The sequence below is a fragment of the Otolemur garnettii genome, unplaced genomic scaffold (genome assembly GCF_000181295.1).
Source record: "Otolemur garnettii isolate 467f Iridium unplaced genomic scaffold, OtoGar3 scaffold00142, whole genome shotgun sequence".
Taxonomy (NCBI): Eukaryota; Metazoa; Chordata; class Mammalia; order Primates; family Galagidae; genus Otolemur; species Otolemur garnettii.
The window spans coordinates 3,227,307-3,237,958 of record NW_003852537.1 but is presented as its reverse complement, the minus strand read 5'-3'; the positions used below and the strand labels follow the sequence as shown (position 1 = coordinate 3,237,958).

The 10,652-nt window shown below is 44.8% G+C and overlaps 1 non-coding gene across 1 annotated transcript; it reads left to right on the top strand.

The window, feature by feature from the left end:
• The first annotated feature begins 8,330 nt into the window (after positions 1 to 8,330).
• LOC111728177 lies at positions 8,331 to 8,434 on the top strand. The gene has a single exon (XR_002775555.1). It is a non-coding gene; the product is annotated as a U6 spliceosomal RNA (small nuclear RNA).
• Positions 8,435 to 10,652: the final 2,218 nt, after the last annotated feature.

Below are 10,652 nucleotides of genomic sequence, written 5' to 3'. Positions count from 1 at the left end.
GCCAGGGCCGCGACCGCACGCGCCGCCGCCCAGGGGCTGTCGCACAAGAGGCGCGGTACTCAGCTAACGGGCCGGGCTAGAGCGGGAGGGGCGGTCGCCAAAGGGCCGCGGGCAAAGCCTGGCCTTGCGCGTCACTAAAGCGCCGGCCGGCCGGGGTAGGAAGCGCGCTGATTGGCTGGCGAACGAGCGCGCGGCGCCAGCCAAAGACCCGGTTCCTTCCGATCCGTGCTCCTGGCGCGCGTCTTCCGGTGGTCCCTGCGCCTCAGCCTTCGTCCGAGCCCGGACGCGCTCTCGTAGTTGCGGTACCTGGAGCCGCAGTACTGAGACTCTGATCCCCCATCCCCAAACGGCCCTGGCTCGGTGAAAATCTCCTCCTCGTGCACTTTCTCCTCTGTGGCTACGGCTCGCGTCCTCGGCCTGGTAGACGCTGCCTTTAAGCTGGACTGCCCATGAAATGCGCACGCTGTTACAGGAAGGGGAGAATTTTAAACTTGGCTCCAGAAAGAGGTAGATCACACCACCCCGACAAGATTTCACTTCACATCCTAGCATTGTACAGTTTGTGAGCAGCTAGACCAGTTCTTTTCTTGCTCCGAGGGCCAGCTCCATACTTACAATCACGTATCGGACGCCCCCACCTCGAGGCCTAACCTGGAACTAATTCGTCGCATCCATCTTCACTGTGACCCTGCTCCTCCCTGCTTTTGACTAAGGACGCTGCACCCTTCTGCAAAAACCAGAGTCTTCCTCTCTTCCTGCTTCTCTCCCTCCCCACAAGATAACCCCTTTCACCTGGTCAGGTCCACCTTCTCTACCCAGAGGTTGTGTTGACCTTCCTCAGTCAACCTTTCTTCGCTCACCAAGCCCCTTCCACCAGTCTTATTTCTGGTGCGCCACTTTTCTACTCTAATCTGTGACCTAGGTGATCTTTTGAAAGCACAAGTCACGTTGTGTGACGACTCCTTCCTTGGCCCTCAAGTCTAAACTCGGTAGCCTGGCATTGAAAGCCCCAAGCTTCATTCCCTCTTTTATGTGTTCCAGCCATAACAGACTTATAAACTTCAGCTGCCTACCCACCCCACGCCTATGTGCTTGAAAAGAAATCCTATTCATATCTTCTCTTCCACGCAGTCTTCCATGAGTCCCCGGTCAGAATCGTATTACTTCCTTTACAGGGAGCATATATCTTGGGGGTAGGGGACTTGCTGGCTATGTTGTCCGTGCTGGCCTCAAACACTTGGGCGTAAGATCCTCCTGCCTTGGCTTCCTAAGTAGCTGGAACTATAGGTACTGGACATCATGCCCAGCTGCATTTATCTCTTATGGTAGCACTTAACGTCACTATTAGTATGGAAAGAAATTACCCAAGTGATATATATCTGAGTTGCATTTTGGAGCAGAATGCTGAAGTACATTCAGGAAACAGTAGGGGAAAGGTGAATTCAGACCTTCTAAATTCAGTGCCCATTTTCAGGATTAACATTGCAACTTTCTTCCTGATGAATAGTTGTGGAATTTCACCTCCAAAGGCCTTTTCAACAGTTAAGAGATTTGCAGTAACAGAACAGCCATAGGAATGGACTCAGTAATTTGCTTGCCTTTTCCAAATGACTTTCAAATGAATAAATCAAAATGCAAAGGAACTGAAAAGTCTTTAATATTCATCTGAACTTTGTGGTATTTCAAAATGCTTCCTTTGGAAATCACATTAGAAGTTTGACTTCTAATTTCATTTTCCATTTCACACTTTCTTTTTTTTGAGACAGAGTCTCACTTTGTCACCCTTGGTAGATTGCCATGACACAGAGGCATCATAGCTCACAGCAACCTCAAACTCCTGAGCTCAAGCAATTCTCTTGCCTCAGCCTCCCAAGTAGCTGGCATTTCACACTTTTGACAAGCTGCCCTTTCAGTCAGCCCCTAAAACCTCAGTAGAGTACCTGAGCAACTCAGGTAAGAAAAGGAATTTAAAAACAAACAAACAAACATCCCTTGGAGTTCTCTACTCAGATCAGGCACTTAGAAGGGGAATTGCACTTCCCCACTCCACCTTCCTCCATGCAATCTAAGCAAACAGAGGCCTTTTCCTTTAGACTTTGAGCACTGCTTTCTCCGGCAAACTGACTAAATGGAGAAGTTACTGGCTCAGCGCCTGTAGCACAGGGGTTACAGCACCAGCCACATACACCAAGACTGGTGAGTTTGAACCTAGCCCAGGCCAGCTAAACAACGACAACAATAACAGAAAAAAATTGAGAAGTTGGGGGCAGTGCATGTGGCTGAGTGAGTAGGGTGCCAGCCCCAAATACCAAGGGTGATGGGTTCAAACCTGGCCCCGGCCAAACTGCAACCAAAAATAGCTTGGCATTGTGGTGGGCACCTGTAGTCCCAGCTACTCAGGAGGCTGAGGCAAGAGAATCGCCTAAGTCCAAGAGCTGGAGGTTACTGTGAGCTGTGATGCCATGGCACTCTACCGAGGGTGACAAAGTGAGACTCTTGTCTCTAAAAAAAAAAAAAAATAATAATGGAGAAGTTACAAAGAATGTTGAAAACCCCTGCCTTCAAACATCTGGGTCTTTGGCTGAGAAGGTAAGCAAAGTAGACTCACAAAATTATTTTTCTCCAGACTAGAGTTTTATCCAAAGTGAATGCTAGGCGAAGCAAGTGGCTCACACCTGAAATCCTAACACTCTAGAATGCTGAGGCAGGTGGATTGCCTGAGCTCAGAGGTTCAAGACTACCCTGAGCCAGAGCAAGACCCCATCTCTAAAAGTGGCCAGGCATTATGACACCCCAGTAGACCCAGTTACTTGGGAGGCTGAGGAAAGAGAATCATTTCAGCCAGGAGTGTTCGATTACTGTGAGATGTGATGCCATAGGACTCTAAAGGGTGACAAAGTAACACTCTGTCTCAAAAAAAGAAAAAGTGAATGCTGTTTGGAACTTTCACTTTGCCTCTGTTCTCATAGGCTGTGTGACTTACAGAAATTATGTAGCTTGTCTCCTTTACCAAAACTGTTTATGCCAAAGGCCAGTTGACTCCAAGTGCCCCCCCCCCAGCCTGAACAATCACAGATCACAGAGCAATAGGTGTCAAAGAGGAAAAAATGAGGTTTTCTGAGGACTTCTGGACAGGGAACCTGTGGTTCTATTTAGTCCCTGCTCATCCCCTCCCAACTGCTTTGAATTTCAGCTTCTGATAACTCACACCTGCCCCTTCTCCTGAGAACTGTTTTTAGCTGAAGGGGAGACTCTTCTCCTACCTAGACTGAATCCTTGCTTAACTTTTGCTGGCCTCTCATTACCTTCCTCCCCAAAGTACTCAAGACATCCCACATACCTGAATTCTCAAGTCCCACTTGTGGGTAGCCTGATTTAAGGTAGTGGATACCAGGAATGGTCCTAAGAAACAGCATATAAAGATAGAATTCCAGGCAACAGATGGGCAGTTGTGTCAGGCTCCCTCCTCTGAGGACTCGTGCTAAATATGGGTAGAAAGGGATATGTTGACTAACTCAAACTCCTGGTATTCTAGGATGTGAAGGAAGTAGTAATTAGAACTGTGAAATTGGGCTCAGCGCCTGTGGCTCAAGTGGCTAAGCCACCAGCCACATACACCAAAGGTGGCGGGTTCAAATCCAGCCTGGGCCCACCAAACAACAATGACGGCTGCAACCAAAAAATAGCTAGGCGTTGTGGCAGGTGCCTGTGGTCCCAGCTACTCGGGAGGCTGAGGCAGGAGACTCGCTTGAGCCCAGGAGTTGGAAGTTGCTGTGAGCTGTGATGCCACAGCACTCTACCCAGGGGAACAGCTTGAGCCTCCTGTCTCAAAAAAAAAAAAAAAAACGCACTGTAAAATTGGTGGCGCCTGTGGCTCAGTGGGTAGGGCACCAGCCCCATATACCAAGAGTGGCGGGTTCAAACCCAGCCCCAGCCAAACTGCAACAAAAAGCCAGGCCTTGTGGCAAGAGCTATAGTCCCAGCTACTTGGGAGGCTGAGGCAAGAGAATTGCCTAAGCCCAGGAGTTGGAGGTTGCTATGAGCTGTGTGCGGCCACAGCACTCTACTGAGGGCAATAGAGTGAGACTCTGTCTCAAAAAAAAAAGAAAAGAAAAGAATAGAACCGTGAAATTGAGGCCGGGTGTGGTGGCTCATGCCTGTAATCCTAACACTGGGAGGCTAAGGTGTGTGGATTGCCTGAGCTCATAGGTTGGAGAAAAGCCTGAGCCAGAGTGAGACTTTGTCTCTAAAAATAGCTGGGCATTGTGGCAGGGCCCTATAGTCCCAGATACTTGAGAGGCTGAGGCAAGAGAAACTCTTAAGCCCAAGACTTTGAGGTTGCTGTGAGCTATGATGCCACAGTACTCTAACAAGGGTAACAAAGTGAGACTCAGAAAAAAAAAACAACTGTGAAATTGGGTAGGCACAGATGCTTTAAAGGGGAAAGTGATGGGCTCTGGGCAGTAAATCACCCATATAAAGCAAAGCATAAAGCCAGAGAGCCTCCTTAGGCTCTGTTCTGTCCTATGTAGTCAGATGGCAGATAGTCCTAAGGAACATGCTCAAGACTTAAAAGGAGCAGAATTTTAGAAAGAGTCAAATTGTCAGTCAAAATTGGTCTCTAACATCAAAATCAAGACATGAGCACATGAAATGTAGTTTGATGTGCCTGAGAAATTGCATTTTTAATTTTATTTAATTGTCACTAATTTAGGCCAAACTCAGTGGTTCAATATTTGGGACCCTGAGGAGGGATGATCGCTTAAGGCCAGGAATTCAAAACCAGCCTGGGCAACATAGCAAGACTCTGTCTCTAAAAAGAAAATTTAACTTTAAATGTCCACATGTGGTTACTATATTAGACAGTAAGCTTTAAGTTATTCTGATTAGAATATGTTCACTATGTCATTTTTTTTTTGTCTTATTTTGTTTTTGAGACAAAGTCTCACTTTGTGGCCCTTGGTAGAGTGCTGTAGCGTCATAGCTCACAGCAATCTCAAACTCTTGGGCTTAAGTAATCCTCTTGCCTCAGCCTTCCAAGTAGCTGGGATATAGGCCCCCATCACAATGCCCACCTATTTTTAGAGACCCTCTGGCTCAGGCTGGTCTGGAACCTGTGAGCTCAGGCAGTCCACCTGCTTTGGCCTCCCAGAGTGCTAGGATTGATTACAGGCATGAGCTACCGTTCCTGACCTCACTATAGCATTGTTTAACAATACTAAAAATTGGGGGGGCGCCCTCTGTGAGTAGGGCACTGGCCCCATATACCAAGGGTGGTGAGTTCAAATTCAGCCCCAGCCAAACTGCAACAAAAAATAGCCGGGTGTTGTGGCAGACACTTATAGTCACAGCTACTCAGGAGGCTGAGGCAAGAGAATCACCTAAGCCCAAGAGCTGGAGGTTGCTGTGAGCTGTGATGTTACAGCAATCTACCAAGGGTGACAAAGAGTCTGTCTCCTAAAAAAAAAAAAAAAACTGAAAATTTGAAATACCTTTAAGAGAGAAATAACTAAATGAACCATGAAATATACACAGTTCCATTGATATGAGTGGAGAAAGCTGTTAAGAATTCTGGATAAGGGCCAGGCATGGTGGTTCACACCTATAATCATAGCACTCTGGGAGGCCGAGGCGGGTGGATTGCCTGAGCTCACAGGTGTGAGACTAGCCTGAGCTAGACTGAGACCCCCACCACTAAAAATAGCCAGGCCTTGTGGTGGGCACCCGTAATCCCAGCTACTTGGGAGGCTAAGGCAAGAAAATTGCTTGGGTGTGACAAAGTGAGACTCTGTCTAAAGAAGAATTCTGGTACTGCACACAGCCAGGTGCCATGGCTCAGGCTTGTAATCTTAATACTTTGGGAGGCTGAATCTGGTAGATTAGCCTGAGCTCAGGAACTCATGATCAGCCTGAGCAAGAGTGAGGAATTCAAGACCAGCCTGGGCAACATAGCAAGACTTTGTCTAGAGTCTGTTAAGACTCAACTTTATTAAAAATAGAAAACTAGCTGTGTGTTGTGGTGGGCACCTATAGTCCTAGCTACTCAGGAGGCTGAGGCAAGAGGATGCTTGAGCCCAAGTGGTGAGCACACAGCAACCTCAAACTCTTGTGTTCAAGCAAACCTCTTGCCTCAGCTTCCTTGAGGTTGTGGTGAGCTATGATGCCACATTATGGGTACCACACCCTGCTACTACCCAGGGCAATGGAGTATGTCTAAAAAAATAATCTGGACATCAGGAAAAAGGGGCTGGGGTGTGTAACATTGCAAAAAATTCAGATCCACCTTTCCTGGGATCTCTGATTTTTTTCCTGGTCCCCTACCAATACTTGTGCCCCTGAATAAGCAGCCTATAGCAGTGCTGTCCAATAGAAATACAATATGAGGCCAGGCTCAGTGGCTCATGCCTGTAATTCTAGCACTCTGAAAGGCTGAGGCAGGTAGATTGCTTGAGCTCAGGAGTTCAAAACCAGCCTGAGCAAGAGCAAGACCCCTTCTCTACTAAAAATAGAAAAACTAGCCAGTGTTCATGAGAATTGCTTAAGCCCCAGAGTTTAAGGTTGCTGTGAACTTTGATACTACAGCACTCTACCGAGGGCAACAAAGTCAGACTCTGTCTCAAAAAAGAAAAAGAAAAACTAGCCAGTGTTGTGGTAGGCACCTGTAGACCCAGCTACTTGGAAGGTTGAGGGAAGAGTATCTCGAGCCTAAGAATTGAGGTTGCTGTGAGATATGATGCCATGGCACACTACCCGGGGCAACAGAGTGAACTCTGTCTCAAAAAAAGAATATATATATATATATATATATATATATAATGTAAGCTACTTATGTAATTAAAAAAAATGATAGATTAATTTTAATAATTATTTCATTTAACTCAAACACCAAAAATATTGAAACACAGGGCACTAACCACATTTCAGATGCTGAGTAAGTAATTCAGATACCCACAATTGGTAGGTAGCTATGGTATTAGATACTGAAGGTCTATAAAATGCTAAACATCAACTAGAAAGAAGGAACTTCTATATCTAATAAACATGAAAGTTCTGTAAGGCATATTATCAAGTAATAAAAAGCAACTTTAAGAACTAACCATATATCATAAGAAGCCCCAAAACTCTTTCACAGTGATTCTTTTTGTTTTTGAGACCAAGAGTCTCACTCTGTTACCCTGAGCAGAGTGCTGTGGTATCATAGCACACAGCAACCTCAAACTCTTGGGCTAAATCAAACCTCTTGCCCCAGCCTCCTGCATAGCTGGGACTACCTATGTACACCAGCACACTTGGCTATGTTTTTTCTTTTTTTCTATTTTTAGTAGAGACAGGTCTCACTTTTGCTTAGGCTGGTCTCAAACTCCTGAGGAGTATAGGATTACAGGCATTGGCCACCACACCTGGCTACCAGAGTGTTAGTTTGAATTTCTATTTAATAACTTCAGAGAAATTCCTTACAGCTCCTTCCACTGAAAATTATCACTTTTGTATATATCTTTTTATTCCTTTTATAGATTTTATAGATACTTGGTCTCATTCTATCACCCAGGCTGGAATACAGAGGCAATATCAGAGCTCACTGTAGCCTTGAACTCCTGGGCTCAAGTGATTCCCCCTGCCTCAGCCCCCAGTATAGCTGAGACTATAGGCATGTACCACCACACCCAGCTAAGAATTTTTTTTTTTTTTGAGACAGAGACTCACTTTGTCACCATGGGTAGAGTGCTGTGGCATCACAGCTCACAGCAACCTCAAACTCTTGGGCTTAAGTGATTCTCTTCAGCCTCCCAAGTAGCTGAGACTACAGGTGCCCACCACAACGCCCAACTATTTTTAGAGACAGGATCTCGCTCTGGCTCAGGCTGGTCTTGAACTTGTGAGCTCAGGCTGGTCTTGAACTTGTGAGCTTAGCTAGGTGAGCTCCTAGCTAAGAATTTTGATTGGAGGGCACTGACAGAGGAAGTGAGGAGGCTGAGAGGGGAGTATTGTGTTGAATTGTGTCCACAAAGAGTGATAAAATGGTGTTCTAAACTTCAGGCTTGGCGCCTGTAGCACAGTGGTTATGGTGCCAGCCACAAACACCGAGGCTGGGGAGTTCTGACCCAGCCTAGGTCAGCTAAACAACAATGACAATTTCAACAAAAAATAGCTGAGTACTCTGGCAGGTGCCTGTAGTCCCAGCTACTTGGGAGGCTGAGGCAAGAGAATCACTTATGCTCAAGAGTTTGAGGTTGCTGTGAACTGTGATGTCACAGCACTCTACTGAGGGCGACATAGATTCTGTCTCAAAGGAAAAAAAAAAAAAGGAAAGTCAGTGCTGTTTAGTATATGTGTTCACTTTGGCAGCACATATACTAAAATTGGAACAATACAGAGATTAGCATGGCCCCTGTGCAAGGATGACATGCTAATTCGTGAAGCGTGCCATATTATTTTTATTACAGACAAAGAAAAGGCCCAGAAACTGAAGCAGTCTCTGCTCCCTAGTTTGGCAGTGAAGGAGCTGAAATGAAGCAGATATGCTGATTTGAGTTGTATTAAATTTTAAAAATTAAAAAAAAAAGAAATGGAAAGTCAGGGAAAACTGGGACTGGGACAGGGGTAGTTTCTGCATAAAAGGAACAGAATCTGTATGTATTGATCACATTGTTTTTCTTTTATGTATTTTATGATCTGCTACATAATGAAGCTTGCTGGCCTGGTAGACACTCCCCCTCCTGGGGTTAGCCAATAACTTAGCATACCGAAAGACTCAACTAGGAGCATATCTTTCTTATGCAAACCAATGAACCCAGAAGTTTATACCCATAAACACGTCATTCTCTAACTCTCACAAAAAAGGCCAATATTACCCCTGCCATAGATAAGCCATGACCAGGTACCAGGCAACTCAAGACTACACCTACAACCCAAAGGGTACTCAGGTTATTCCAGTGGGCCAGTCACAAGCCCTTTAATCTGCTCTGCTTGCCTGTCTTCAGGACCCCACCAAAGGATCTATCTCAGGCTCTCCCCTTACTCCTGTCTTCTGCCCCCTTACCAAAATCTGAATCTTCCCCTATGGCCTTCCGTGGTATTTGGTGACCTCTGCCTGCACCTATGAGCATATAGAGGTCTTTCTTCCAAACTTGGTTCTGCTGCCCTACCGTGGCTGCAGCAACTTTATCAGGCCATGTGCAAGAAGTCCATTCTCAGAACACTGCAGGTTTCAAGGACAGGGGCAAGGGCAGAAGAGGAGAGGAGAGAAGGAAAATATCTAACCCCTCTTGATGAGTTAGTGAAGATACATATAGATATATAGTCACACACACCACAGAATCTTTCTGCTTAGGAAGACCAATGAAAGTAGGGAAAGACCAATGAAAACACTGCCACCCACTTCAGAGGATCTCTGCCCTGAATGAGGTTGGGCCTGAATTGTTTGGCAGGACAAAAATGGTCCCTAGGAGCATATAAGAAGGATGGTGGATGGAGCTAGATACTACTAGCTAACAGTTGAGAGCAGTGGTTTTCAACCTTTTTAATCTCACAGCACACTTGAACCTATATTTAAACTTCCACAACACACTTAAATTATGTTGATCAAAAGAAAAAAGAAGTGCTTTGAACTTCTGAAAATGATTTAATTAATCATCTTTAAAAATTTTTGCAGCACACCTGTTGAAAATCACTGAGAGGTTGATTTGTCGCACATACCTCTCCTAAATTATGTGGATAGTAATGTACCTACTATGAATTAAGTACAATTAGTACTCCCATCCTACAGATTAAAGGTTAAGTATATTGCTCACCATCTCACAATTAGTATCAGAGATGGTTGTGTTCATGTTCCTCAAAGAGCTAGGGACCAGTGGATTTTCTAGATATATGAAACAGCATATGCAAAGACAGGGAAAAGCTCAGAGTGTAGCTCAGCTCTCAAAGGTTGTTGGAGAAAGTTCACAACACTCTGAAAAATAACCTAATCCAATAAATGAGAATTAAGGAAGTGTGACTACCACTGGCTGGGTTCTCAGGTCTTCATGTTTCAGCCAGTGTCTGTGCTAGAGTGAGGTCTCCTAGAGAGAGTTGCTTATAGAGTATGAAGGTAATAAACACATCAAAGCAAATATAAGAATGTATTAATAAAACATATGTTATTGAGACATTATTATATATCAGGTCATATGTACCATACACATAAATATTAATTCATTACTGAAGTTCAGCACTATGAGGAAAATTTAATTGGGTTTCCATTTTCCCAGTTCCAACACCTAAAAGGGAATGGCTAAAAAACAAAGACAAATGAACCTATGAAAGATCTACCAAGTAACAAAATGTGATGGGCAAGTCATTGGGATAAAGGGTATTGATGGCAGTGAGAAAGGGGTACCCTGTCTCAACAGACAGCTGTGTTGCACATAGGTCCAGATCCATCCTTGCTGTGGGACCTGGAAAATCTTTTTCATCTGGGCCTTAACTATACTGTAAAAGCTCTTCACATGAGTTGTAGGCAGTAATTAGAAAAGAAATGAAAAATGCAATAATAAAAATTTCTTGAAGTAATTTGTATCTTTTGAGTTTTTTCTTGTGCATTTTTTTTTGTCTTTTTGTTTTTTGAGACAGGGTCTCTCTCTGACACCCAGGCTAAAGTGCAGAGGCATCCTAAT